General features: G+C 44.5%; 1 protein-coding gene and 1 long non-coding RNA gene across 10 annotated transcripts in view; both read right to left on the bottom strand.

Annotated features, from left to right (window-relative positions):
• The window catches only part of LOC308199404, a 31,043-nt gene extending 6,156 nt beyond the window's left edge, over positions 1–24,887 (bottom strand). Inside the window, exon 1 of one of the 2 annotated variants that reach the window (XR_013954616.1) lies at positions 386–24,887. This is a non-coding gene — a long non-coding RNA (uncharacterized lncRNA). The remainder of the gene's footprint in view (positions 1–385) is intronic. The other variant, XR_013954617.1, reaches the window with a different exon arrangement.
• Positions 1–24,888, bottom strand: part of NEGR1 (neuronal growth regulator 1) — a 322,390-nt gene that overhangs the window by 135,189 nt on the left and 162,313 nt on the right. The window lies entirely within an intron of this gene.

Below are 24,888 nucleotides of genomic sequence, written 5' to 3'. Positions count from 1 at the left end.
CCCAGGGGTATGCGGGGAAGCGTTATCTCAGATAATCAATGCAAGAGTCTAATATGCAGAAGCAGGGGTAGTATTTGACTACTGAAGTTACTCTAAATCATTAAAAATGTAAATAAAGATTAGACACAAAGGTTATTCTTGAAGATTCTTTCCAATTTAGTGATTTCAAACATTTAGTACCTCCACACCTGGGCTACAGCGTGACTTTAATGGTGTATCAGAAAATAGGCACACCAAAAAGAGAGAAATGATTAAAAATATGAGAATGGTCAAAGGTAAGAATAATACAGCATGTAATCTAGTTCAGAAAATGACTCCCCCCCACTTAATTTTACACACCAGCATTTCAGGGGAACGATCGCTACGATAAGAAGAAAGTCCTTACACAGGATAAGAAAGGAACAGCTGAGTAAAACAGCATAAACATTTTTCAGTTAAAATACAAACTGAATAAATTTGCATAAAAGAGTGAGAACGCTTCAAAAACCTCACGGTCCGTAGGAAGTTCCTGAAGATCTCTCTGTAGTTAAGCTGACTTAGGCTGGAAAAGGACAATAACATCAAAACAGAGAGGTATAAATAGACCTGCACGGAGATGCTTCCCTCTGTGAGGTACCATTAAATACCCACATCTGGTACCAATAAATACCCACATCTGGTGCCATTAAATAAATACCTACATCTGCCAAGGCCCCAAACCAGCTCGCTCCCCCCTAGCAGAGGCCGGCTCCGGCCCCGGGGAGCAGCCGCAGCGCAGAGCCCGCGGTGCCGGGGCTGGCGCCTGCCCCCATGGTGGCAGTGCAAGGGGCGAGGGCCGAGCGCGGTGCCTGCGAGCAGCACGTGTCCCAGTCGTTACAGCCTGCCACAAACGTTCTTAATCCTTCCTTTCTTCCTGTGCCACTAGATGTGAGCTACACTGTCCTCGTTTCTCCAGAAGGTGTCAATAAGTTGCTAGTTATTAGACTAGGACATACGCGCATTATTCGCTTAAACCCCTACTATTCCTCTTGCCTTCGCAGTCAATAACCAAAATGCTACCAGGTCCAATTTAAATTCAGCTCAGAGAGAATCACAGTTTGCTCAAACCAATGCAATGTAACGTGACAATTCGGAGTAAACTTGTATTTCCCATTCCGTATTATTGTAGATAAAGCAACAATTGTGTTCATAGCCAAACGGAGAGGCTGCTTATTTGGGGTGCGCAGGTCGCAGGCTGCTGCTGTCGTTGTGCCCATTTATATATTTATACACAAACAGAAAGAGAGGCCATAGAGAAGTGAGAAGCAGGTAAAACGCTGAAATTGGTTTGGATTAGACTTTGGAAATAAAATGTAAGTGGGCGTAGAGGTTTGCACTGAGATATTTTTATGCAACATATAAAATACATCTAGTGATAGAAATAAAATTTTAGAATAGAAAATTAGGGGTAAACACTGTGGATAATTCTGATAGGCAAAATGAGAATATTTGACGTTTTTGGCAGATTAACAAGACTACACTTGTTGCCACTCTTGCTGTGTTATGAACTATATAAAAGATCTGTAACGATCCAAGATGCTTTCTTGTGACTGTACATTTTTCCTTTAGGAGAATTTTATGGGTTTGATTTTTCTCCAGTAAGGCCGGATGACACATTTACACTGTACTCCCAAAATAGTTATTAAAATCATTTCCCTTGACAGATCCCTGACTGCATCGCTCCCCCTTCTTTGAATCCCCACCATATGTCCCCGGTTCCTTTGCATTTTAAGCCTCCCTTTCCCTGGCAGGCAGCGCCCTGCCCTCTGCTCCTCGTGCTGGCCCGCTGGCACGGCCGCCCCCAGACACAACACCTGCATCCACCCGCACATCCCTCAGAGACGCCGTCGAGTGTCGGCTCTTGGGAAGCCGAAAGCTTTCGACGGTCAGGGTGGCCTCAAGTGGGCCCGCGGTACGTAGGCAAACTTCCGTGAGGACAGCTGGAAGGAGCTGCCCCGGTCATCCACCTCAGCCCCTCGCCTGCGCCAGAGGCATCGCGGGCACGGCTCAGCCCGCGCCTTGCTCTGTGGCGAGTCCCGAGGCGACCTGCTCGGGCTCCTGTGTCCCCGCAGGACCGGGCACTGCCTCCTGCTCTGGCTCTCCCTGCTCGGAGGGTTTCCTGGGTATTTGTCCTGCCCTCTGCCTCCGCTTTGTGACAACCGGGCGAATATTTAAAGGACCGCTTTAACCCCCGGTGCTCGCTGCTGCACAGGAAGGACACATTTCACATTTCTGTTGGTTGTTTTAATTTCTTTTCTCTTTAATGCTTGTATTTTTATCTCCTTTGAACTTTCTCTACCTTATCTCCATCCTTTTTATTTTTGAACTATTTTTCCCAAACTGGGCATCCCATTCCAGCTACGGCTTCATCAGGGACAGGTGAAGCAGAAGAGGCACAGACCCCTTCCCATGCAGCGGCTTCCTACGACCGCATCTCCGGGTGACACCTGCTCTTTTCCAGCAGTATTTATGTTGCTGTCTGGGATTTTATTCACGGCCCACCACAACTCCCCTAACCTCTCCTGAAGCACCAGGCAGTTTCCACACATTTTTTTATTTGATTTCTCCTTAAGGCTGCTCTCTTGCTCTGTCATTTTTGAATTTCATCGTATTGATTCCGGACAATTTCTGAAATCCATCATCCTGAATTTGAAGCCTGTTGTCCCAAATACTTGCACTTCAATGCCACCTGCATATTATGTAGGTATTGTCTGGTATGTCATCTAATTCAGCCATTGAATTCCGTACCAAATCCTCCTGGAATCACAGCAGACCCAGTCAATGTATCCTTCTCATCAGACAGTAAGTCAGTGACAGCCGTTTCTCCAGCATTATTTTTAACAAGCTGCATACACACATTCTGGACTTTCTCTCCTTAATTTTTGGATGAGAAAGCCAGGGCTGACTGTGTGAGCACCTCCCTAACGTCATGGTGTGACTCCCATCTGCTGCCTGACCTTTTCCCAGGAGCAAGTTACCTTGGGAAGGAGATGAGGCTGGTCTTTCATAATGCCTGCTTTAAAAATGAATGTCGCTTATTTGTCCTTTATTATCCCTTGGCTGTTTATGAGTTTTGTTTTTTTCCGCAAATGCATTAATTCCAGACCATTTTCAGAAGTTAAGCTCACTTGTTCAAAAATTTCTGGGGTCCTCTGTAGATTGCTTTTCAAAGCTAAATACTGAATTTCATCTTCCCCCCTAATTTTCCCAAATAATTTGTCAGTGTTTCAGAAGTTTCGGTGTGACTGTTACCAGTTGGTGACCATATTGTGAGGCACCTTAGCACTTCACTTGATCTTGGCCTATTTGGGGGCCCCTTCCCGAGAAGTAATGATCGCCAGCCCCTGCTGGTGCTCAGACGGTCCGAGGGAGGTGCTCTCTGCACGCAGGGAGCAGCAGGGGAACATCGGCTTTCCTTCTGCCATCAGGCTGGATGGAGAAGGAGAAGCGGAAGGAAGAGAAGGAGGAGGCAGAGAAGGAGGATGAGGACGCAGCACCACAGGGGGTGAGAGGAAGGAGGGGCCCCGGCCCTTCCCCGCGTTGCTCTCGAGCCTCCCGCGTGCTCCTGCGGCCCTGGGGCAGGTCGGGCCACGCGTGCCGCCCCGGCTCACTCCTGTGCCCCTGTGCCTGCAGGATGCCTGCTGTCAGTCCTGACTCTCCTGTGATGCTGCGTGTGAGTTTACGTGCAGCTTTGAATGAATTGACCCAGCTCAGATGCATACTGGCTTGTTCCCTGACTAGGTCAGTAGGTAGGTAGGTATTCGGTATTTATTTTTACGCTCAATATGTAGCCTAGAAATTTGTAATGATTATATAGCATTCAAACCTGGGACTGCTTCCCATGCTGTTAATTTCTTCCCCAGAGTCTCTGCAGAACTCCCCCCATGGCATGTAAATGCAAGCAGTATGATGTTGCATTGACATGGGAAGCGCCAGTATTAATGGGAATATTCATATGCACATATTAGCACATGCTGGGGAAAAGCAGAAGGCTCCCCCCAAGGACTAAACTCCTAACTTAAGTGAAAACTTGACCATGATCCAGCCCTGGAATCACAGCAATAGATACAACTCCTGTTCCAGGTGTTGCGGTGACACACGCATCTACGCTGGGAGCCTTGGGCAGGGGCCGCTCACAGGCAGACCCTGTCGGGGACGGCAAGCCCAGCAGCGAGACGGAGCTGGAAGAACTGTGGAGCTGGAGGCACTGACGGCGACACGTGCACGGTGCCTCGCGGTCAGAAAACGTCTGCTGGTACTCTGCAGCCCCAGAAGTACTGCCTGGAAATCGTCCAGCTCAATGGATTTTGAAGGGAAACGATGGGTGCGTAGAATGCGGTCCCCGCTGTTCAGCCTGCCCGGGTCGCTGCCACTCACCCTTTTGCCAAGAAGAGACAACCAGCAAGGAGTCGGCAGAGCTCTTGCTCCTCCTGCCCATGAACGTGCCCGTTCCCATGAAAATACAAACAAGCAGCAGCGACGCTCGTGCCTGATGCAGTCATGCGCTGCTAGGATGTTTCAGGGCTGGGGGGCTGCCATCGCCATTTTCAATTTTAATTAAATTTTTAATTTAACATTGATCCTTTGTGAGTCTTTTCCAGCTGTTAAAAGGCGCCTCTGCAACGTGACGGCCTCACGACAAAACATTACCATCAGTGGGTACTTCTGTCAGGATGAAATAGGTATTTGCAATGTGGGGTTTGAGGATTTGCTCAACATTGTTTTTATTCTTTCCACTGCTCAGTAGCAGAGGTTATTAAGAACATCCTGTAAAATATTAGTTTTGGGACTCCATTTTAATGAATTTTTCCATGCTGGAAATAGATTAAAGACTCACAGAGTTAAAACCACTTCACCAGTTGAGGCCTTTCTGTCCATACAACAGCAGTTCTGGAGCAGATATAGTTATAATTGTCTAAAATTATGAATTAATTATGGATCTTTTTATTTGTGCTTGAATTATTTTTTTTTCCATTCATTTAGGAAAGATTATGGGATCATGGCCGAAGCAAAGGATAATATGTTAACCTCGGTTTTGAGCTCCTTGGCTCCTTGCCCTGGCGCAAAGGGTCTGTGTCAGAGGAGGCACACACACACGTGGGCTGACCTCAGGACAGCTCTGAACAGCTCCCCGCGAGGACCTGGGAACAAATCCGAATTTGGGCTTTGAGCGTGTGATGCAGCCAGAGAACCTCAGTCTCCTGAGCTGGGAGGGACCCACAAGGGCCGTCGAATGCTCAAGTTCAGGTGCTGCTGGCTCTAGTGGCCAAATGTGAATGCCGTAACAGAGAGAAGAGAAGATTACAATCCCAATAAATAAAAAAGCAGAACTTGTAAAGCCAAACAAAGCTGTATTTACGCAAACCGACCATTTCCACAAGATCTTATGGGTGCCAGGCATGCACACTGGATGCTGTTTCTCAGCATCCTGGACCATGACAGAAGAGGGAAGTATGTGAATTTCAAACCAAGTGGTATCCTACCTGTCCTAAGAAAGAAACGTCACAACTTTCCCTGTGTTTTAGTTGTTTCCCATGTCAATTTACATGACTTTCCCCTAAATCCCATGGGAAGGGAGATAGCTGCCTCTCTTGTTATGCCTTTTTAAAGTAAAATAAAATGCAAATTCTGCTTGCTGAGCTGTCAGTGGGGTGTAAAGAGCTCCCTCAGAGAGCCGGAGCTCCTTGAAAACAAAAGGAAAAAAAAGGAAATTTGAAAACAAGTGAGAAACCTCTTCACACAGAAACTTAGCTGCTGACGGCTTGTTTACAGAAATTAATGGAAACTTTGAGTGAGAAATTACTTCTTGTTCATAACAGACTCAGCCTATCTGTTCTAAGCAGAATTAGAAAGGAAATGATTTACCACAGCTCACGCGCTACAGCTGGACCGGCGTTTAGGGAAGGCTGGAGGAGGCAGCGCGCTTCTGGGGCACTGCTCCAGAGCTCGCGGCCCCTGCTGAGGGGCAGCAGCCTAGGGGCACACTGCCACGAGGGTCTCCGTTAGACACGGAAATTAAAGAAACGCCAGATGGGAGAAACCTGCCAAGTGCACTTGGGAGAGCTGATCAGAGGTGGTGCAACGCCTCTGACCAACAAGCCGAGCCCGCTACAGGGCAGAAAGCAGACCCCCCAGACACACCGTGTGGAAGTGCCCTGCAGAAATGGTCACAGAAACTCCAACAAAACATTAAATATTTTTCCATCTGCCTGCTGATCAGACTTACATGTGCAAATATCCCCGCTGTCCCTAGCAGTACTCAAAATGGGCACCTGCATGAGTGAGCGTAAAGGTGCAAGACCCGCGTTTGCCTGTGAAATTGTTCATTTGGGGCTGGCAATCTGCATGTGCTTTCAGGTACTTGGGATGTAGTCGGGGAACCCCACTGAATATTTAACCCCAGTGATATATTGAATGCATTTTACTGCTTTAACTTACCTTTTCTGTACATTTTTATTTAGAAGAAGGAATGTCACAAAGCGGGGGGAGCATTTACGCCGTGATCGCACTGTATGTCCCTTGAATGCTACCTGAACATTGCATTACAGACGTGAAAACTCATAAGGGAAATCTGGATGAATAAAGTGGGGTTTTTTGTTTGTTTGTTTGCTTTTTAACAAGTGGCTGAATTCTTAGGTTAGAAAAAAAGATTAATTCACGTAGAACTGAGAAAGTTGTGTTTCTGAGCATTTAAATGAAGAACAATAAAATTTCTTTGGGGAAATATGAATTTTTCATTCAATCTTAACCAAATCTTAACCAAAACCATGTTCCTTTTCAGGTTACAGAATTTGTTTAAAAAGGACAGCTGAAGAAGCTGAAGGCATGAGGCACTGATTTCTAAAGAGTTATTCTAATTATCTGTTCCTGCATCTCATTAAGGGGGCTGTCATCCCTAATTCACCCCTTGGGCCATAACGTGTGATAAGTAAATGACAAATATGACCCTGTTCATGTGATGGCATTTAAATCTAACACTGCCTTGAATGGGATCTGGATTTTATAAACTGCTTTAAAACTCTTGACAAAAAGGACTGAATGCCTATGGGTGAAACCTTCCTGTTTTCACTGTATTTGTGTGAACCCCAAACTTAGTTCTTATCTTCCCATCTCCCTAATTTGGGCCTGTATTTTTTTCAGCAACATTATTAAAGTATTGCCTGTAGTCTATCAGATACAGAAATTGAATCTTTTAAAATCATTAATCTACAAAGCTGGTTTTGGTAGGAAAGCTTGTTAGATATAATATACATAACGTTCTTTTTTTTTTTTAAACAAATACAAGTCTGATATTAGAAGTAGCTAAAATTTGCAGTCTAATATTTCTGCTTTTTCAGTCACAGTGACAAGGGGCTGTATTTGTCTAAGCAAGCTATATAATCTTCAGCAAATTTTAAAAAGATCAGCACCTTACAAAATTTTTGAGATGAATACAACATTGGAAAATAAATTACTGTAACATTTAAAGATTACATGTGCGATACAAAACAATTCTTGTAAACCTAGAGTTGTAGGCATTCTTCAGTTGGCTTGCATTGAATATCTATTTGAATCATATTATAGCATAGCAATATCTATATTGCTATATTAAATATTAATCACAATATTTATGTACTGATTCTGTTCTTCATTTCTATTCAGTCTGTGCCACAATAAAGAGAATAAGCCATTGAGGACAATGCTATAATGGTCTTATACTGAAAATACATCTTCCTGGAAAAGCCTGATTCAATCAGCCACCTTCTTATCAGCCTTCTGAAAGACAGCGGAGCAGTCCGAAAGGCAGAGGCAATTAGTGCCCCATTATTTAACGCGGTGTTTAACATCTGAGTGTATTACATGAGGTGTCTCTGCAGAAAATTGTTTAACTTAAAGAGAGGTTTTAATCTGAAAGGAGATACAGGAAGAGACTTATGGCAAGTACTTCTAAACGGTGAAAACCTTGGGCACTACTCACGAACAAGCGGCGAGGCGCGCTTCCCCACCGCTTGCTCTTACCACACGCGCAGATTTTGAGGTATTTCTGGGCAAAGCATTTTAACGCATGAAACACATTCAACTCACTACCAAAACAAAACCATGTATTTCCTTTGAACTATTTCAAACAGAAAGATTCTTTTTTCATAAAACAACTCTTATTATGTAATGGAAGTTCTGTGTTAATTATCTTTATTTTTCCCCCCCAAGGATCTATTTTACATAACAAAGCAAATCTGCCAACTTTTAAGGAAATTTTCCAGTTTTCTCTTACAGATGATAGAAGGGGAACTAATATATTTAAAAGGCAAAGTGGGGATCATTAAAATTTCAGTCTAAGTAAAATAAGAACATTTCTGAATCCTAAAGACAACAAAACAAGTAATCTGCTGGGGACAATATAATAACTGCCTTACATGTCTATACTTTAGGCCTTAGTATTATAAAGCATTACAAGTAAGCCAAAATTTAACTATTTATTTTGTTTCTCTGTAATGTCTTTAGCAGTACTGGCCCTGAGGTAGGTTTAAAAATCACAGGCTTATGAATGTGCTTGTTTTATCCAGTTCCTGAAGTGCTTTTTAATCCATTGAAATCTGGGCACTCAAATTCAAGTTCACATCTCTCTTGTTCGCCTTTTTTTTTCCTCTCTTTTTTTTCTTTTTTTCTTTTAAATCAACACATTAACCCAAAGCGATGAATGTTCAAAACATCACATGTGAAAAGAATGCCAAAAATATGTAGTAAATTAACAAATTTTGTATGTGCATCTCCTAGAGCACAGTTTTCAGAATTTACCCATGGTGCTAGGCTATTCTATTTGCAAAAATTCCTAAGCCTTTATCTGAATAGCTAGGATAAAAGACCTGTGAGCAGTAGGATAATAGAAGTTAGAGTCATATTATAGGATTGCGTCAAGAATCAAAGCTATACAGTTTTCATTTTGCTACAGAGTTTTCTTGTGTGGTGTGTAATATATCTTGCACCATTTATTATCCTTGTTACTCGATCATAAATTATAATATACAAGAAATACAGCCCCAGTAATTTAAGTCACACAGTTTCTATTACATGGTTCCTTTAAGGAAAGTCTCCAAATGTTTCTGTGAAGGATTTGTTCCTCTAAATGAACAGTTAGCGTTATACGACTTGTTCTTTCAAGGGAACAACATATCACTTAGTCATGCAGGATAAAGGGAGATAAAATCCTGAGGTATATTCAAATCCTGAGCATTATCTGATGAAAGCATAAATGTGAATATAAGCCCTTTAAAAATTAAATGGTTTTACTAAAGTATTGAAGGATAAAGATGTGAACCGTGACTTTAGGGTACAGGGACTATCTATATTTTCGCTTTGTAACCAAGTGTTCAGCTGGATATATCAGATGGAATTAAATATCACAGAAGAACAACAACATGTATACTTCTTCAGATCTGGATGAAACCACGGTTTTATCGTTCTGCCTTTCTCGCCTTTACTGCTGCTTGGCACTTCCCCTGTCCCCGTGGTGACTGCCACTTGTCATCGTCACTGCTCACTGGACGTAAGGTGGAGATCCAAAAGGGCATCTGGCTGCAACTCTAACTCACCCAGAAGTGGGGGTCATTTCAATAACTCTCCTTCATCACTCGTTACATTGAAAATATGCTTACATATCTGGATGAATAATAAAAAAAAACCAACTCGCCAAACTCACTGTTGCGTTAGATACTCGGCTCTGCTGCCCTTTGAGCACCCTGCACGACACTCCAGAAAGTTGTAAAATTAAGCATTTGCAAAATCAGTGCAAGAACGGCATTTTCATGCCTGTTTGCTTCAAAGGAGGCTCTGATTTTGCTAATTGCCTCAAAGAGGTCTTCGATTTACTGTTTGCTACAAACAGTATTCTAATTTAGTTTATCCTGGGAGCCTGCAGCTGCGTTTGAGTATGGCAGTATTTGGTCTCGCTGAACTTTGCTGCTGAAATTGATTCCCTCGGTTCTTCGTGTGACATGTTTTTTTTCTCTGTAGTCTGGGCTCAATGCCTTGCACTCGACAAAGATTGAGACGTAGTGGCCTTTGACATAGCCACCTCTCCTGGCAGGAGAGCCAAAAATATTTTCTTAGTTAATATATTCCAAAACTCTGAACAATCACTGTAAGTATCGAATAGAAAAGAGAAGAATAATTATGATTACTCTCTACCATAAACCCTGAGTACTAACAAATACATACCAAAAACTTCTTTCCTTTGTTCCTTCTGTTAAGGGACTGCAGATTAATTCATGCTTGCAGTCACTGCCGGACTGTTTTCTGCAACTTGTTAATGATATTATAATTATTGCTTCATACACCACGTGCAGGCCCTTTCCAGATGAAACGTGCAGCTATTTGGTTACACCGGGCCAGTCAGTACGCACGGGACGTCCTAGCAGTTATTCTGCACCTAACGGCCCTTTGTTACTTAAAGACTGAGACGTACCAAAACTATGAGGCATTTCCCCGAAATATTTCCCTATTCATAAAATCCTTGCTCGGATATACTCCTGTAAGTTTCAGGTATATTTCCGTAAGTATTGCCCGTATGTTGGATCTGTAAGTGAGGCCTTGAAGGCGAGGGGGCGGCTGGAGGTCAGGCGGGGAGCGCTCAGCCCGGAGGGGGCACGCAGGCTCCGGCTTCCCACGCCGCGGCGCTTTGCAAAGGGCAAAATCCTCTTCCTGCTGCCAGCTGGAGAGCAGAGCAGCAGAAGCTTCCTCTGCTGAAGGCCCAATTTAGAAAACTAAACCCTCCAAAATTAGACCTCAGTATGAAGGTATTTCAAATGGTGGAACTGGGAACAACAGCATCTTTATTTCCCCCACAGAGACTGCCCCCGTGCAGCCTCGCAGGGACCTCAGGTCAGGTCAGCTCTGCATTTGCTGGCCCAGAATGCTCTGATACATAAAAGCCGTAAAGTTTTCTTTACATCTTTATGAAAGCTGTACAATGAAAGATGAACTTTTTCAAATGGAGATTTTCCAAGCAGGAAACACTTAAGCCACGTCCTTTAAAGCTTTCTTTCAAATTCCTTACCATTCTGCATTACAGTAGGAATCTGCGACTTCACTTTCCAGGTTTTTTCCTAAACTAACACCGTGAGTTCTTTTTAAAGATCTGCATTTATTTTGCTCTTTCCTACTGGTGGATTTTGCTGCTTTAGAACATCATCATCATCCTCTTTCCCTCGCTTAAGCCAGAAAACCAAAATTAAGCTGCAGAGGATTCCAGAAAGAAAACAGTATGAGAAGGAGCTACTTCGATAAATCCCCCCCATGCTTGTTCACTCTTGGCAATTCTCTCATAACTATGAATCCAAGACACTCCTAGTACAAAATATTCCTCTTCTGTAAGTTCCCAGTTCATAAAAGCATGCAAAGATGTAGCAACAAGTAAATTCAAAGGGAAGAATCACATCCTCCTATACTGGAGGTGGGATTTAAAGAGCTAATTCACAAATGTTATTTTTTTGTTTAATTAAATCACCTATGCAATGCAGAAAAGTTTGCCATAGTTCAGGGAAAGATGTATAAACATGCAACAGAACCAGATGCAGCAATATCCTCGGCAATGGACTTTCCTCTGTGCCTTGTTCAGTACTGTGAGCAATTTTTTTATCCTAATGGGCTTCACTCAGTGATAGATCAGACAGCCTCCACACAAAAACCTTACAAGGAAGAGCATGGTGCATATATGTATTTTTTTCAAGACTGATTATCTTGCAACTATAAACACCTGCAGATATTCTGTAATTAATGGAGAAAGGTCACATCTTTATTTAATATTCTGTGTGTATGTTTATGGATTGAGATCCCTGTGAATTTCTAGAAAGCTGCTGCAGGTTTTGCAGTGCAACCTCTGGCTGCTTCTGAAGCAAAGGGAATTCCTCTTCTTAGGCTAAACATTCGCTTTCTTTGACAGAATCTCCAGTTGTTCAAGTTCACCTATTTTACTGTCATCTGGTTTTCCTAATGAGATCTTTCCACCCCTTCCTGTGTATGGATTTCTGTTAATGGACTGGTCACTGGAGGTAGAATATTTTTACCTATGTATAATTTATTCAGCTTTATGAAATACTCTAGTATGCTACGAGGTCATGCATCAGCTTTTACTAAAGCAGAGTTAGCTACAAAGGATATAAATCACCGTCCTCTACACTGTTCTGGATAATAATGCCATCTCTCAAGGATGTCATTAATTTAAAAGCAGGTACACATGCTTTGCAATTTCCTTAGACCAGCCTATGGTTAGAAACAGAGCAGCAGCATGCAATGCAGATTTAAATGCTACGTGTCATATAGAGAAATAAAAGACAAACACATTTTCTCTGCTGTAAGCTTCTCCAGCACTAAACATGGAAATGTGGCACGAAGCATCCAGCTCATTTTACTGCATGTCTTCTATCAGGGTCCTCCAAGTTTACTGCTCGTCACTGCTTACAACCCCCATTCCATTCCTACTGGTGCTTGGCCTAGTTTCATTCCTACAGCAGATGTTTCTGCAAAGAAAAGAAGTGTGGGAAGAGGCTGACAAAGAAATATGAATTGTAAAGCGTTTAGAACAACAGCAACAAGAAAGCCCACGCCCTGAACGCCTTCCTGCTGGCCGGCACGGCCGGGCTGGGCTTCCTTGCACGGCGAGCATCGAGCTCCAAACTCGACGTTGGGATGGGGGGAGAGGTGGGAGGGAATAAAAAACCCTTGCGAACTGCAGATCTGGCTTGGTGCTACTGAAAGAAGGCTGACAGTGGTATTTTTAAGTAACAGTCCATTTTAAAAGAGAACGCTGCTGCTGCAGATCTAACACACTTAAGACCAGAATTGTGCCGATGCTTCATCAAGGCACTCTGAACGATCCAGGAAGTCATAGCGTAACTTGCCCAGCATTTTGGATTTGCATGTTTGGGTGACAGACCTCTGAGCCCTGCTTACGCCTGTGATGGCTGCTGGCAGCGCTCCCCGGAGCTCCCCGTCCGTGTGTGTGCACGGCTCGCTCACGGCCGTTGTGCCCCCGGCCCGGGCAGACGTGCCCGGCGCTCCCCGCGGGGCTCAGCGCACGGCTACCAGGAGCGCGAGCAGCCCCTCGCTCCCTTGGAAGGTGCAGCCCGCTGATGCCACAGGGGATTTGGGAGAGACGCTGCCTGCGGGCCCCCGGTTAGATCAGAGAGGAGGAATCACCTGAACCAGCTCAGGGCACCACCCCGGTGTGGGACCGTGCTCCTGCCTCCTCAAAAGCAAGTGCGTTGCCCGGTCCCATCTAATGCTGTGCGCAGCCTTTGCTTTTCCTCGCTTTAATACCACTTAAAGTGTTCGCATATATAATGCTGCTTCCGTAGCTGTGTACAGAAACAGAAGCAAAGTGAAGTATATCGGCAAAGACTGTACGGGGACGAATAAAATAAAAATGTTAGAGACTAATTACAGCTGTGTTCCTCAAAGAAGACAGCTTGATTGTTTAAATTTCATAGAAAGGAAAATCTAAAACAGAGCTGTCAACAACTTTCTGAAGAGCCCAAACTACAAGTCATTTCACACTTCTACAGATTTTACTGTCTAATTATTCCAATAAGACTAATGCTTAATAGGGTTTCAAAATTCTAGACAGTAATTTCAATGTTTTTAGTTTTTTAAGCACATAATATTGACACCTACAGCTGGTTGGGTTTAGGGCACAACATCTTTACCTGCTAGAAAAAGCAAAAGTTCCGTGCAAAATAACATTCAGTAAGTAGAAGAACTTTTGGACTGGAGGAGAGAGAAATCTTTTACTTCTGACTTCTGAACGTTTGCTACAGACACGTACTGCTAACACAGTGATCCCTCGCAATTACAGAACCTTATCTGTTATAAAAGGCAAATATACAAAATATCGCTCCATATTCAGCCTCCATATTCTGCCTATTTGTACTGAACGATGCCATAATTCAACCTAAAATCTGAATACAACTGCTGTGCACATAAACACCACATGCATATGCTCATGCACCCCAGTATAGCCATCACTAACAGATGGCAATAAGGCACAAGAACTCTAAAATCTCTTCCTGCCAGTTATCTGGTATACGGCTGTGGACATATCACTTAAAAATAAATGTGGATGAAATATCCACCGATTTTATTTATCTCCACCAATGCCCTGCTGGCTAGATTTTCATATTGCTAAGCATCGTAAGTGCGATTTCATGCTGTGAATTGTGTCCATTTTCATTCTCTCTAGTCTGTAATGGTCCCCACTCCTAAAATGGAAGATAATACTTTTCTCTCTTTAGCAGTAGTTATATAAATTTAATCTTAGTTTAAACAGAGTCCAGCTATAAAAGGACAGTCATTATTTATTTGTTGACAATGCATTGATTTTAGTCCATAGCTAATGTAAAAAACTCTTCGCTGTATAAGTTTCCAATACGTCTGATGAGTACAGTGCAAGAGACCAAATTTAGAACGATTTGAGAGCAAATTCAGAACGGTGACGAAGCCGAGCAAAGAGCACCGTGAGCTGGAACATGACAGGGTACACAGCCGGTAGCCAACTGCCTGCTTTCTGAGGAAGTAACAGAAAGCGAGGGGTATTATTTCTATCGTGTTGCATTGCTCTAGCAGTGGTTCCCTAAAAGAAATTACTGTCAGCTTCTTTATTTTTACCCCATTTCCAGCCCCTCTCTCTCGGTCTGCAGTAAAAAGGGGGAAGCGAGGCTGGGGTGGAGGCAGGAGGGGTGGGAGATGCCGGGCAGGAAGGCGCTAGGGGCAGCATCCTCCTGTATTGGTTCTTGCAAACGTTCTTGGAAAGCATCACCTCTTATGGTTTATCATTTTTGTACTCGTTCTCAGAACGTGTTGCCATACAATAGCATAAAGTGTTTACAGCTTGAACCTTTTGAAACGCTTTGTGGTCACTGGTGAATTTAGGCTGGCTGGGATTGTCCCTGACAGGCCGCTGGGTCTGACCCCGCAGCCCCAGGGAGCCGGGCAGCGCGGGCTGCACGCAGGTGCAGCACCAGAGCCAGAGCGGCAGCTTGCAGCCCCCACGGGTACCTCGGCAAAGTAATGTGTCAATGAAAACTTTCACTTGGGTTTTAATAATTTCAAAAACTGAAGTGTTATAAAGGTTTCTGTTTGTTTGTTTGTTTAATTAGAGAAATTTTAATTACATTCAAATGCCCATAATCACCTGCACTGGTACTTGGAACACTATTCCCAGTGTTTACAATTACAGTTTTTTGACCTGCAACAGAGCCAGCTAAGCAGTTTAAAAGGTAACGTAGAATTTCATTATTGCAGCAAAAGACTGGATAATTCTCCAGGTCTTTGCTGTTAACCAGTCAATGTCACGGTATGCAACAAAACACACAAAATTGGTTCTGCCCTCAGGTTTCCATGGTGCTCTTCTCTCTGGTTTTAAGAAGTTTGCGAAAGGTATGTCTCCCTTTTATTTTCTGCCGCCCTACTACTTATTTCTAAGTACTAGATGTTTGTGATCAGAGCATTGCTCATTTTCCCTCTGTAAATAACTACAGAAAATAAACATTTGAGGATGTGTGAGTGGCTGCAATGACACTGGCTGCCCGCGGCCATTTCCATGTTCAGCTTTGCCAGGGAGCCAGCACAGCACTTGCAGGTCCGACAGCTCAGACTCACTGGTGGTCCTGTCATGCCATCACCTCTTTAAACACGAAACTTAGCATCAATAAATGTTTTGAACACTTTCCCAGCCTCTCTGTAACATCACCTTTCTCATGCAGAGCAATGGATGCGGTCTGTAACTCCGGGTTTGCCCTGCCCGCCGCCGTCCCTGGCAAGCAGGACGGGTGCCGCTGCCCCACCCTCAGCACCCGCAGCCAGCGCCACACAGCAGCGCAGGTAAGGGCCAGCTGGGCCAGCAGCCCCCTGCGCCCCTGCCCTGCTCCCGGGCAGCCCCTGCCCTGCGGGGGGGTCACAGCCAGCACCCCCCCTGCAATTCAAGCGATGACTGCAGGATTTTGGCTAACGTGACAGAGGGGAAGCGTGACTCGGCTGGCACCTAGATTCCCACAGAGCAAATCTTCATGCTGTTGAGGTGCCGTTTAATTGCATTTGTGGTAAAATGAATCATCTTTTGTGCCCTGGAGCCTTGAACAGTCTATTTGTTACTGTAAATGAGCGATGGATTCTAAAAGTACATGTGGACAGAGCCTGATATCCATGGAGGCATGATCCTCTCCATCATCCCTCAGCAGCACCAGAAGACAAGTGGTGCTGCAGGGAGAGCTTCACTCTTTGGGAAGCAGGGATGGGAACCATAAATTCAGTTGCCATTCGCTTTTTTAACATTAACGGAACTTGACAAAAGATTTTTATCAGATTATCGTATTTCAGCTCCGATATTTAGTATGTCAGCTGCCATTAGTTTTAGTCAGTCTAAGAGCACACTGCTGACGGCGGCCGTTCCTGCGGAAGCCCAGCAGGCAGGCGCAGGATGCTGGGACACGGCCCAGGGGTGCCCGCCTGGGCCTGGGAGTGAGGAGCAAGCCGCATCTACCAGCCACCCTCACGGCGCAGTGCTCTCTGAGGGGCTGCTCCATTTTACAGGTTTTTTCCATTCCATCTTTACTGAAATGGATTTCATATGTGGATCAGTTTCTTTCCTAGTTTGGAATGAGCAGAATGCTGGATGTAGCACCTTGTAATTGCTATTCAGAATGCTGTGCAGAAGAACTTACTGAACACCTTACCATGCCAAAGTTTTCAGCCTAAAAATACTTTTATATCTTTTCTCCTCAACCTCACAGAAACAGAAAATAAGGATTTTCCAAAACGTTTGGAATTCATCAAAGGAAAATAAGCGTTTTTGCAGCTCCCTAGCCGAACTTCACTAAACATTTAGATTAAAGCCCTTTCTGCAAGAGAAAAACAAAAGATTCTAGATGTAACCTGCATCAGGTGGGATAATTTTCACATATATTTAACTTTCTGTCTTTGTTAACAATGCTCCAAGGAAAAAATTAACTTTAAAACATGGGACACCTTTTTTCTCCTGTCAACTGACAGTCTAGAACTACAGAAGCGTAAATAACAGGAAATCCAATGAAAAAAGAATCAGATAAATCACAGTAATCACAGTGATCACAGTGACAGGCAGCAGAAAGCTCAATAAAATATTACACTGTTTACTCAGGGCAGAGACTACCAAAGCTGCTTGCAGCGTTGCAGTGATGGTAATGAATAACAAAATAATTACCATCTCAGTTTTTCCAGGCCAGCCCAATTGCCTTTAATTGAAACAACAGGACTGTGAAGAGGCATTCAGAGAAGGAATAATAGAGCCTGTAGGAACAACAGTCAGAAGAGCATGTACTTACATGTAACCAAACCCTTGAAAGTGCTATAAGCCAGATTCTACATCTTTAAAATAATACTCCTGTACTTCATTGCCATTATGAAATAAAGTTCTGGAGGATGTGTTCAAATGAAATTGCATTTGAATAAAGTAATTGTAGTTAAAGTCTCGGCATTGCCACAGCCTATTTTCAGCTGATGATTGTATTTCTGAGGTAGTATGACCCAAAAAAACAGCATTTTAATTTTAGTTTTCCAAGCAAGTCTTGAAAGAGTGTCGACTCTCGAGTGAAAAAGACTATCAGCGTTTGTGCTGCTAAATTCTGTGGGAGCAGCACATTCGGTGACCACGAAAGCTCCCAGAGGGAGCAGCCCTGGCAGCCCCGGCCCTGGCTCGGCATGCCAGGCCCTGCCAAGGGGCACTAACCTGGAAATTGCCTTCACGTGTTCCAAGTCAAACATTTCCAGCTGCATATTCCTTAACAAAAAGTCTTTTTGTTGAGATGGGGAACAGTAGGGAGGTCACCTGCACTTTCAGTAGAAGTAGAAAGAAATTAAAAATCTGGGTGCAGCTCTGCGTGCCACAATATAAGAAGGACATAAAACAGTTAGGCAGTGTCCAAAGGAGGGATATGAAGGTGGTAAAGGATCTGGAGGGCAAGACGTGCGAGGGGTGGCTGAGGCCCCTGGTGTGTTCAGCCCCGAGCAGAGCAGGCCGAGGGGAGGCCTCATGGCGGCCTGCAGCTCCCTCACGAGGGGAGCGGAGGGGCAGGCGCTGAGCTCTGCTCTCTGGGGACAGCGACAGGACCCGAGGGGACGGCACGGAGCTGGGACAGGGGAGGCTCAGGCTGGGGGTTAGGGAAAGGTTCTGCACCCAGAGGTGGCTGGGCACTGGGACAGGCTCCCAGGGACGTGGTCAGGGCATCAAGCCTGCCAGAGTTCAAGAAGCGTTTGGACAACGCTCTCAGACATGCGGTCTGAATTTTGTGTGGTCCTGTGTGGAGCCAGGAGTTGGATTCGATGATCCTTGTGGGTCCCAGTTTTTATTCACATCATCCACTTCAGTTATTCTCATGCAAAGCTATAGATTTGCCCTGTACTTGCTGTAATGCTGATAAGCCCCAGAAGACAACCGCCCCACAGAGCTGACACAGCCACCAGCTCCCTTTGATAAATTCTAAGCATGCCGAATTTGCTGTCTCTCTAAAAGCCTTTTTAAAATCTTTCCTTCAAAAGGGTTTGTCATTCTTTCGACAACTTGAGTGCCACGCAGCTTTTCCAGCTGGCTGTTCTTGCTGTATTCGGGGTGATCTCGTGCTCGCAGAGCTCCCCAGGCCGAGGCTGTATGCAGGACGCGCGGCTGTGCCCGCCGCAGCCATGGGGCTGCTCACGGCCCCCTCCAGTGCTGTGGAGGCAGCGATGGAGACCCTAACTAAGCCAACCGACTCCAAATGCAGAATTTAATCATTCACATTTTTGCCCTTCGCATTCAATTACTATGCTCATTAGACTAAGCTGTGTGTTTTTGCTTTACGCCTTATTTTTCCCTTCTCCCTTCTGCTTCTGGCACTGTTGTATAGTGCAAGGAGCTGCTGAAAGTCACCTTGGGCTCTGCTGGACACATCTTTTGTACGGCTCTCACAGGTCACAAAACAACTCATTCAAATTAATTCAAATGTAACAGAACTAATATACTTTGGACCAGAGAGCAAATGATTATTTTGTGTTGATTATCCTTTGCCTGCAGATTTCAGAAGATGGAAATTTCAGGCTTATAATGGAAATTCAGTTGCAGCCGTGACTGTAAAGCAGCTCCAACATCACAGAATTATGAGTTTCAGACTAGTAGAGCCCTGCTGTACTTCAGATAAAATATTCCCAATTTACATCCTGGTAAATGAGATCACCTGCTAATGCAAACATTTTCTATGATTTAAGGCTTTTAAAGAAGGGTAAAAGCCATACGTACCCATCTCAGAGTGAACGAGCCCCTGCAGCTCATTTGAATGCCCTGAGCTCTACGAATGTGGGAGGGATTGAATGAATGGATGAAAAATACAAGTACTGGAGAAAACGTCCTGATCAGTCATTAACGAAATCTGCTGCAGATGCAGCCCCTGGTGACAGCCAGCCCCACAGGTGGCTCCTGCAGCGGGCGGTGCGGTCAGTGGTGGGGCTCTGCTGCTGAGCCCCTCGCTGAGCCACCCCACCCCGGCAACGATTTCTCTGGGCCTTTTTCTTCGTGTGCTGAGCAGGGACAAGACGATAACAGTGGCTGGCACTTGTGAGTTAATTTTATAACGAAAACTGACATCCTACTCGAGTGCTGGCAATTTAAAAGAGTAATGGATTGTCATTTTTAGCTGGAAAGTGGTTGTTATATGATTTTAGAAGTCTTTTGCATATTTATTTTGTCCCACTTTAAATAAATTTGGGTAAGATTTATCTCGTTAGCTCCAAACGCAAGTCCCTCTCGGCCTGATTGAGGAAACAAATTAGACTTTGCAAACATTGCAAAGACTAAATCAATACATTAATATTTAGGGGACATTAAGGAGGTTTATTAAACAGAAAAAGGGCCTTGAGTATTACTTTGGAAATATTATACATGTTTAAATCAAAAATATAGGTTGTGGTTTCTGACTGAATCTATAAATTGGATTTGCATAGACAACTGAATTATTTACACGCACGGAGTTCCAAGCACAGACTGCACGCAGGCACGGGATGCCAAGGGCAGCACGGGGGCATGGCAGCAGCCGCACGCCCCGGGGCTGCTCCCGGCGTGGTCCCAAGAGCTTGCTCGACCCAGCCCAGCCCAGAGCACACCAAGACCAAAATTACGGCCTCAAGAAACTAGTGTAAGAGACTGTTTGTGCCCCCGGCTCCGCAGCATCAGCACTTTGGTGCCCACGGAAAGCACTGACGTGTTAACAGCGGGGCTACGCCGAAGGCGTTGGGTCTTGTAGTGGTGCTGTCCTTCAAGCTGTACATTTGTCCTTCTGTCCTGGGATCCACACCACACGCATTATTAAACGTAACAAAATTCCCTCCCGGCCCTCGTTTTGCTATCTCGAACGCAGCATCTGGCTCTGGTGTGTCCTGCATTCCCCAGTGAGCCCAGAGGCCCTCCCTTGGTGGCCGGGGATCGCACGCTGTGACCCCTGTCACCTGTGGCCACCATGCCCGGCACCACGGCCTGACACCCGCACGCGGGTGGCAGCGGGGCTGTGACCTTCGGCTCGGCTGTCGGGCGGAATTAACTCTCGGGGCTGCTGGTAAACAAGTCTGAGTATTTCTGCACCTTGAACGGGAAACACAGCTCAGAGGATGCAATCTAAACCGTGATATAATAAATGCCAGATTAGAAATGGCAGAAATGGCAACCTTTTCGTAGGAATATTATGGGCAATGTAGTATGGTAAGAGGTATTTCATTTTTTGACTTTACTACAGCAAACATCTGATATTTAAATCATCTGCAGTTCACGACTCTGCAGATCAAGCATCTGGCTCTGATGTAGATTAAGTTGATTACAAACTCCTACCTTCTAAACTTTTAATTAATTACTTCATAATTCTCACTCCCATTTAATAAGGTCACCGAAATAAAGTTAACTGGATTATCTTCCACTCTTTCATCTGTTTTTTCTTTCACTGATGTAAATGGGGGCTAAAGACATTAGGCTTTTTTCTTTTTTTAACAATTACCTCAAATAATTTTCATGGTACAAAAAGGTCTAGCTATGCAGTAAGTAGCACTGACCTAAACGTGACCTGGAGGTCTCGCTACAGCTCTGTGCAGGGATTTGGTAGGCTGAAGTTCAATGTTAGGCCCTGCTGGCGGCCAGCCCACCAACCCCTGCCGGGTCTCTCCCTGGGTTTGCACATGGGGCAGGGATGGAGTGGCACCTGCTTACCTTCAGCTGCTTCATTGGTCATCTCACGGGACAGGAATTTTGTGTGCACAACATCTGTGGTTTAACCTGCGAGTGTACAACATTTGGACCAATGCAGCCCAAACTGTTTTGGGATCCTCTGGTAAAGTGCCAGTAAATAGATAAAAATGGAAGAGAAGTAACGGAGGCGGGATGAATTTATTGAACGTACGTGCCAAGGAAAAGAAAACAGGAACCATCCACAGGCTTAGCCAGGGAGGCTGGCAGAAATGCTGATTTTGTGGCTTGGACCTCTTTACCTTTCTGTGTTTTACTCATGGAAATTAAGACATCCTTAACCCATTAAAATGTATTTATTCTCTGAAACACTTAGATAAATTAGATCAGAAACTGTCAGCCCAAATAGCAGCGTAGAGGATATTCAAAATGAGAGCTACGGGATCTCTGTGTATAGAAAGATCTCACCAAAAAAAACGAGGGAGAGAGAAGACAGAGAGAGAGAGAAGCAGAGTTGGATTTACACAGCTTTTGAAGTGGAGGTTTCACAGCAAATAATTTTTCAGTCTGGAGTTTAACCTATTTGAGAGCTTATGATCAGACATAAGTCTTTATTCATTTAATTTACAACCCACTGCATACACCCCTGGCTCCTCCAGTTCTGCTATTTTCAGAAAGAGAACGTCTTCTTTCAGTGTTATTCGGTGGAATACAGCCTGTAGGGCAGAGGAATTTTAGAGGGCTAACTCTTTGCTTTTAAATTTTTCTTTGCTCCTGTTATTTCATGTGCTGCTCCAGATCTGCTGCTGATCATTTATTCACGGTGTAAATGGAAACCCAGCCCTTTGATTGAACGATTTTACTTTGGCTAAAGATCTGCTTTTCCCTTCATTTATTTTTCCCCACTAGCAGAAGTTATTTCTAATCTTTCAATACAAAGTCATGAACAATATAAAAGGGAAACATAAAACTGCCTCCATAAAATGCTATTATGTCATCCCTGTGAACCCTGTTCTGGAGGAAAGCACACATAAGCTACAGCACCAATTAGCTGTTTGATGTTTCCTTTACAGCCTCAGTTACTTTCAGACAGGTCTGTCTCCACCTCAAAGGCCGCGTAAATCTCGCGCCGCACCTCCCGAGCCCCGGCACAGGGAAGGTGAAGCGAGAGCTTTGTTAGCGGCGCGGCAATGGATGACCCGGTTGGGACGGTGTGCGCGCAGCAGCCCCGCGCGGGTGCCGCGGTGCGGGGCCGGGCAGGTGAAGGCGGCAGCGAGCGCACGGCTCGCAATTAGCGCACACAAACGGGCGCTGGTCCGAGGTGGGATCCCACCCGTGGGGGACGACCGGCCTGGCTCACGTCCCACCTGCTGGGCACTCATGGCAAAAGCCCTTCCCACTGCACAGCTGGGAAGTATTAATATCTACGGTAATGCGTAATCAAAGTACGGGCTGGAATGGGAAGGCACGGCAAAATTATCCCTGAGATGGGGTGGGGCATCCTCCAGAGACCGACACGTAGGGAGCTCAGCAGCTTCCCCTTCTTGCTAACTGCTAATGGCACTACACAGGAAAAAGTGAGTCGTTGGTGACTTTTTTCAGCTTTGTCTTGAAAATGGTTCCCTTGTTCTAGCTACGGTTCACAGAGCTGATACTTCTTTCTTACATAAAACTGAATTAATATTGAAGAAATTGAATATATATACAATTGAAATAATAATTGATGCTGTCACAGCTTCTTCATTTCAACCTCCCAGTCCAACTGCTTATAAATAAATCCGTCTGTGTTCCCTGAACCCCCCATATAAGCAGCACACATACAGGTCTTCACAGAACAGCTGCCTCTGAGGAAAAGTTGTAAAAATGACTGAGTGATGGCTTTCTGGCTGTCCTGATATTCTTCATGCCACAACTACCCGTAGCGCTTCCAAAGTTACAGTCTAACATACAAACCATCAGGGTCTAAAGGTCCAGCGGTTAAGAATAATTAGTCTGAGAAGCATTTCATACGTGTTATTTGTAAGGGATTTTGGTGTGCCATATGGATTAATAGAGATTGCCATTTCAATTCTTCTGTTTTATATTCATTGCTTTATTACTCATAAAAATGCAAAAGAAAATGTTAATGATGATTACACCAAAGACTAATAAATTAAAGCCTTAGGTTATACTTTGCATTTCTGAAGATATAAATGCAATCGCTTAATAATTATGCATATTTTAACTATTGAGTTATTATTTCTCTATATTTTTGCAGTTAGCCTAATTAATTTTAAGCTCCTGTTTATATGTTTTATAAATGCAATTAATTTCCAACTATTTTTTTAGCCCCTTGTGCGAGGGCATTAACTATTACAAAGATAATCAAAACTAAGAATTGTTCACCCTGGAACAATACTATCAATATTGCGTAAAGCTGACACCCCTGTTCTGCAGTGCTTGTAACAGAAAACCATCTCCTGGAAATAAATTGGCTTTTCTACTTAACAATATTGGGACCTTAGTCAGTACTTCCATGAGAAAATTGTAGTTTCGTTGAAAGAAAAACTATGGATTTTTATGTTACAGCAAAATCAGCTTACATTTGTCTTACCTTGCTTGTTTTGGTCTTAATGAACTGTGCATTTCTGTTTTTGAAAAACACTGCTTTACTCACTCTCATTTTGCTGACGAGTTAATTCTTGCTGCTATAACCGTGTTTGTGACGGCACACACCAGAGAAGACGCTCGAGGTGCTCAGACGAAACACTCCGCCGTTCACACAGCAGCGGGATGCGGGACACCTGGGCGAGAGCCCCGGGGGAGGACACCCGCCCCACGGCCAGGCTGAGGGCGACGGGGCAGCCAGAAGCCCCCGGAGCCGCGGCTCACCGCCGCACGCAGCACGGCCCCGACACTGCTCCTGCCAAGCCCCGTTCCTATTTCTGCACACATCTTGGCATCACAAAGAAAGTGAGGTTGTTTCTGGCAATACCGGGTTTCAGTGTGGCAATGCAAAGGCCGGAAACCTTCTCCCAGCTCACTACGTGAGCACGCACCGACGCACGACGGCTAGGCTGAGCACAGTGCAGAACAATCACATTTTGAGCCACGCAGGAGACTACAGCAAACTGAGAGACACCTGCACAACACCACTCCAGGGAACAAAACTGCTGTACTTGTATTTTCCTTCTGCATTTTTGCCCTCCACATAACAACCACGTTCAGGTGTTTTTCATTAAACTGTGCGCTGAGACAGCCATCACGAGCTACAACAGAGCACGTGTCTGTTTTGAAATGGCCTGTTAGGACTCCCGGCTAGCCCCCCAGGGAATGACTTCAGCTGGGGTCTGCTCCCCCAGCAGAGGCTGCAGGTAAGCCAGGCAATGCCAGAAATTTTACCAAAAACAGGCAATCACAGCTAGCGTTAATTGCTGATCTATTTAATACTATCTATTTGCTGGGACCTGGATCCAACTGTCAACATATATTCCAATTTTATGCATGACCAGTGAAGGGCAGGTAGACTTAAATTGATCAAAGATTGGATTGCGAAAACATGTTCTATAAAATATATACAGTCTATGGCTGCATATATCCAAAAAAAAAAAAAAAGTGCTTAACTGGCTTTTCCCATCCATAAACACAGATTTTTCTAGTACATCTTCAATAACAATTTGCAATTAGTT

Source organism: Anser brachyrhynchus (genome assembly GCF_964034855.1).
Source record: "Anser brachyrhynchus genome assembly, chromosome: 8".
NCBI classification, from domain to species: domain Eukaryota; kingdom Metazoa; phylum Chordata; class Aves; order Anseriformes; family Anatidae; genus Anser; species Anser brachyrhynchus.
Note: the sequence above shows the minus strand (reverse complement) of the source record. Positions and strands in the feature narration are given on the sequence as shown.